This window comes from Camelus ferus, chromosome 16, assembly GCF_009834535.1.
Source record: "Camelus ferus isolate YT-003-E chromosome 16, BCGSAC_Cfer_1.0, whole genome shotgun sequence".
NCBI classification, from domain to species: domain Eukaryota; kingdom Metazoa; phylum Chordata; class Mammalia; order Artiodactyla; family Camelidae; genus Camelus; species Camelus ferus.
This window is the reverse complement of record NC_045711.1, coordinates 16,763,467-16,768,857: the sequence shown is the minus strand read 5'-3', so window position 1 is coordinate 16,768,857 and position 5,391 is coordinate 16,763,467. Positions and strand designations below refer to the sequence as shown.

Here is a 5,391-nt window from a genome sequence, read left to right as displayed (position 1 = left end):
CCAGGTGTTTGGTAACTGATGGTCTGTTTCTTTACTATGTATTAATCCATCTGTTTATTCAGCAAGCACATATGTAGTGTCCAGTGACCCTTCTGCTCCGCAGATTCGAGCCCTCTCAGAGCCTGTAGACTCATGGGAAACACGGACAACTGAACCACTGTAATCCTGTGTGATGAGTTCTGCGACGGGGCGAGGGTCTTACAAGGAGAAAAGAAAACTGAACTGGCTTGGGGGAGGGAGGAAGGGACTTCCCAGCTGAATCCCCAGAGATGAGTGGGAGGGAGCAAGGAAAAGCATTCTGTCCGGGGGAACTGCAGGAGCAGAAGCAGGAGAGGGGGCATTCAAAGAATGAGGAGATGCAGAGAGGAAGCAGCTTGTAACCAGGACAGACAGATGACTGGTATTTTGGAATCATCAGTTAGATGGGAAAAGGCAAATTGCAGAGGATTGCTTACAGCATGATCTCATGTTTGTTAAACTTAAAAAAAAAATGTGTATATTATTGACTGAAAAAAATGCACAACCTAAAAGTTGAGAATTATGTTTTATTTGGGGGACTGTCAGAGACTTTAAGCCCAGGAGGCAGCTTCTCGAGAGCTCTGAGGGACCACTCTTCCTTTTGCAAGTTGCATAATATTCCACTGCATGTATACACTAAGATAGCCATCTTTTATCTGGATTTTAAAGCAAGACCCTGACTCATCACCTTGGCAGGACTTCGGATGCCGCACTGATTCGAAGCCCGGAGGCTGGTACATTTTTCCAAAGTCCTGCGGAAGAAGCAAGATGGGGTCTGATGTTAGGACTCACCAGGAACTCCAGGCAGCTTCCAGGCTAACCCTTGGTTTCCAGCCCACCTATAAATGCTCTCCGATCTCAGCTTTGGTAGCCCTCATGTGCAGGTTTTTTTCTAGGTCCTTGTTCTTCTGATGGGACTGTAACTCCCGGGGTGAGCTGCATCCGCAGGCTAGAGCTCTGGGTGACTCCGCCCGCCCCGCTCACAGCCTGGGCCGCTGCCTCCTGGGCACTGGGCTGAGGTCCGAGGAGCCCGGCCCCAAGCCACCGACTCCACCTGTGCAGAGGAACACGGCCTCGGGACTCCTCTGCTCCCAGTCCAGAAAAACGTGGCAGGAACTTTGTGGAAGAATCAGCCCCATTGTTCATGGAACGCTTTGAAGATGAGGACAAGACATATGCACATATTAGAAGTGCCAAGTTAAACCAATTAGTAACAAAGCTTCCCTGCAAACGACCTCAGGAGTAGGAAGAAGAAATATTTCTGCTTATCTCATACCTTTCTGTGCACCTAAATTGCTTTAAACAGAGTCACCTCACATGTTTTCCATCAGACGTCATCAACTTCTGAGCCTTCCGCTCTTGTTTTTGTCAAAGGCGTTTTCTGATCTGACTGAACAGTGTCACAATGAACAACAGCAGACCAACAAAACAATACGATGGATTTGTTTTGTATTTTTAAAGCCAATCAAGCATGAAATGTTAATGCTAATTGCTTTTGGAAGGGAACTTGGATGCAAAATGAAGATACCGTGAAACATCCCCTACTAATTTGATGTGCATTATTATTTTCCAGTTCTTTCAAGTCCCTGGTTTAGGGGAGCAGCCCTACACTTAAATCCTCCACACAAGGCAAGTGCATCTTCTCCTGCACTGACTGGGCGTGAGAGGTGAGCGGTAGAAATTCTGTCGGCCTTGTAGCTACAGCACGGCCACTCTCCCCACCGAGCAAGCTTTCCACTGCAGATGGAGCCCTGCACGCCACCACTGGGTGTTCAGGACAGGATTATAGTAGCATCTCCAGCTCTTATAAAGCAGCTTTTGTTGATTTGTTCTTTGGTTATTTCAGGGGTAATAAAGGAACATATAAGCCAGTGATGTACAAAGTTAGTTATATATCTTTTTTTTCTCAATGCTTTGCCATAATCCACGCAGGACCATATTTACTATATTGAATGTAAAAAAAATACATAACTGAAAGAAGTCCCTCCCCCAAATTATAGCTCTACAGTAGAGCATTCAAGGATTTAATCGATGTGGTTTCAATTATTTAAGAGTAACCTTCATGCCACATAGCAATTTGTAATTTTTCTGAGCCAAAAATTTGAGTCACACAGGCCACAAGTCAGGTGGATGATCACGGCAGCCTGGCTAAGGTCCCAGCACCTACCTCTCACTGGGGCACTTCTGGGTCCTGCTGGTCAACAAGTATGAGAAATTTAAAATGTTTGTATCTCGTGCACCCTAGTGTTCACAGAAGCACTAGTTACAACAGCCAAGACATGGAAGCAAGTTAAATGTCCATCAACAGATGACTGGATAAAGAAGTTGGGGTGTATTTATGCAATGGACTACTACTCAGACATAAAAAAGAATGAAATAATGCCATTTGCAGCAACATGGATGGACCTAGAGATTGTCATACTAAGTGAAGTAAGTCAGACAGAGAAGACAAATGTATGATATCACTTCTATGTGGAATCTTAAAAAGGATGCATATGAACTTATTTACAAAACAGAAGAGACTCACAGACATAAAATACTTATGGTTACCGGGGGGAAAGGGGTGAGGGACAAATAAATTAGGAGCTTGGGATTTGCAGATACAAACTACCGTATATAAAACAGATGAACAACAAGGTCCTCCTGTACAGCACAGGTTTATCTTGTAATAAACCATTATGGGAAAGAATATGAAAAAGAATATATAGCTGTATAATTGAATCACTTGGCTGTATACCAGAAACTGACACAACACTGAAAAGCGACTCTACTTCAGTTAAAAAAAAAATGTATCTCTTCTTGAATCAGAGAAGGCAACTTGAGCCTCAGTGCAACCACTGCTGCTGGTGACAAATGTGAAAAAAAAAAATTGGAAGAGGCAGCACGGAGCCTCTAAGAAAACTGAATGGAGGGAAATTATATTCCAGAGATATTCATGCATATTGAATTCTCAGTACCCGTCCTTTGTGAGTACCAAGGGTCTCCTGCATCTGCTCCTTGCTCAGCTGTGTTCACTCCCCACACGTTCCTGAGAGCTGGGGTGAACGCTGGTGGTTTCCCCACACCGACCCTGCTTCCCAAGGAGGCCCCCTTCCCGGCCCCCTTAGGGCTCCACTGGGTGAAGAACTTCAGAAAATGAGGCCTGAGCAGAAGAGGCATGTTTCACCACTGGGTGGAGGCCTTGGAAAGCTGGTGGGCTGCCCCCAAGCTCTTCTGGGTGGGGACCGCAGAGACCACGTGGTGTGAGGGCAGCTGGAAACCTGGAACTGCACTGGGCTGTGTGTGGGTGAGCAGAAACCATCGTGCCTCCCTGGGCTTTTCTGTTGTTACTGCGGCATTCTTTGTACCCGACCCTGCTGATGAAGGCGCCTGCGACGCACCAGGAAGTGCTAAGAACTGCCTGTCAGAAATGCTTCTGTGGAGCAAAAAAGATGTTTGCAAGGAAAACTGTATTTATAGGCTAAAGTCTAAGGGTGTATGTGTGTGAAATATGTATGTATTATATATTATTGTGCGCTATACATACCGTGTATGTAAGTATTATATACCCTATTTAGTGTGTTGTATAGTGTGTACTCTATAGTGAGTATGTGTGTTGTGTATTATATTTATTATACATTATGTGTGCTGCATACAGTTATTATATATTATCTATATATAATTTATATACATATGTAATTAATTGGTTGAGAGCTGACAGGGCTGCCATAGCTATTGTTCTGGTCACACGTCTTTCCCACCCCCGTGCACCCTCAACAGCGCTATCAGTAGGAAATTTCTAAAAAACAAACAAAAAATCGGACCTTTTTACACCCCTGTGGAAGTCATCCATGGCCTGCAGGATACACTGCTGGTTCCTCAGCACACAGGCATTGTACTTACTTGTGTAACGCCACCTCCTTTCTTAAAGGAATTGAAGCAGCAACTCTGATAAACATTGTTCAGTTGAAGAATGTCAGTGAAGAAACAGAGAGAAACAGCATTCACAGCCTGGGGTGGGCACGCAGGGCAGAGCACCGCTGCTGAGGGGGACTTAGAGCCCGCTAAGAACAACACATCGTGCAGAAAGTGGGCGGTGTGGGGTGTAACCAACACAGGTCATGAGAAGGGGAAGCGGCGCATCTCGGTGGCGGGAGCCGTCTGGAGGTGGGCGTTAGCGCTGATGCCCCCTCTGCGTTTAGTTTTCTTCCCTGTAAAATGCGGCTGATAATAGGACCTATCTCAGCAGGTTGTTAGGGAGCTTAATGAGATAAGGCGGCGTGGAAAGCTGTTAGTGTGGTGCCTGCATTCCGTAGCTCTCAGTAAATATAGTGCTGTTTTATCTAATTAGTTATTATTTGGCCTTTAACATGCAAAACTGAAAGTATATCATCAGAAAGGTCAGCAGAGATCCAGCTGACCAAACAGACCTTGAGCTGGGCCAGCTGGGGCAGGGAGGGTCCGCGTGGCTCTCTGCTGAGCTGGGAACCTAGGAAGTAACTGGAGAGCATCTCCGAGACGGGATGTGGTTGGCCGGGCTGGGCGGGCTTAGGAGATAAGACCTCAAGGAGACCAGCTGGCCGCAGCAGTGGTTTAGAGCTGATTAAGGGAGGGGAAGGTTATAAGGTTAGAGGGAGTCTGATGGGAACTCACTTTGTAAAATGATAAAGCCACGAGTGGGTGAGCTGAGTGCTCTCACTGCAAATATGTGGGCATCTATTTTTGCCTGAGAAGCAGAAGCATTGTGAATTGTTCCGTAACAATGAGGAGCCATGGAAGGATTTGGAACAGCAGGTGGAGTGAATCTGCAACAACGGGCAGCTTCTACGAATGAGGAGAAGGGACAAGGCAAGTCGACTAGCTGTGGGAATTCTCCATATCCCGCCTGGAAGTGGCGGAGGCTTTGAAGAGGACGGAGGCACTGGGACTGAGGAGGAACCAGTGACGATGAACAAGGGCTGCGGGGACTGAGGAGGGAGAGAACTCGCGGGTTTTTTAGGAATTTAGCTTTGTTGTCATCAGTCTGTCATAAACAAAAGCAGGATGTAGCGATTGCTCTCCCTTTACACAGAAATGTCCACACACACAGAAACACACACACATTTATCAGCCTCGAAATATCCCCATCTCTCCTCTGTCAGTGCTGATCCCTGCCCTGCGCCCCCTCTGCAGCCCCAGCCTCCAGAGAAGCCAGCGATTCTGTTTGCCTCCTGGGGACCCACCCTAAGGCACAGTCCTGGAACTCTGCCCCCAGCCTGCCGTCCCCAGACAATAGAACATGCTAGAGAAGTAGTCAGAACTGACCCTTCCAGTCACCCTTTCCCTCAGGCCTGATCTCGGCTAGCCAATTTAATAAAGTTAATTCTGTTAATCCATTCATGATCCTGGCAGGTC

The 5,391-nt window shown here is 46.6% G+C and overlaps 1 long non-coding RNA gene across 1 annotated transcript; it reads right to left on the bottom strand.

Annotated features, from left to right (window-relative positions):
* Window positions 1-564: 564 nt before the first annotated feature.
* Window positions 565-3,996, bottom strand: LOC116669204. The gene is made up of 3 exons (XR_004326553.1): window positions 3,901-3,996; window positions 858-1,170; window positions 565-770 (listed from the first exon to the last, which is right to left on the bottom strand). It is a non-coding gene; the product is annotated as an uncharacterized LOC116669204 (long non-coding RNA).
* Window positions 3,997-5,391: the final 1,395 nt, after the last annotated feature.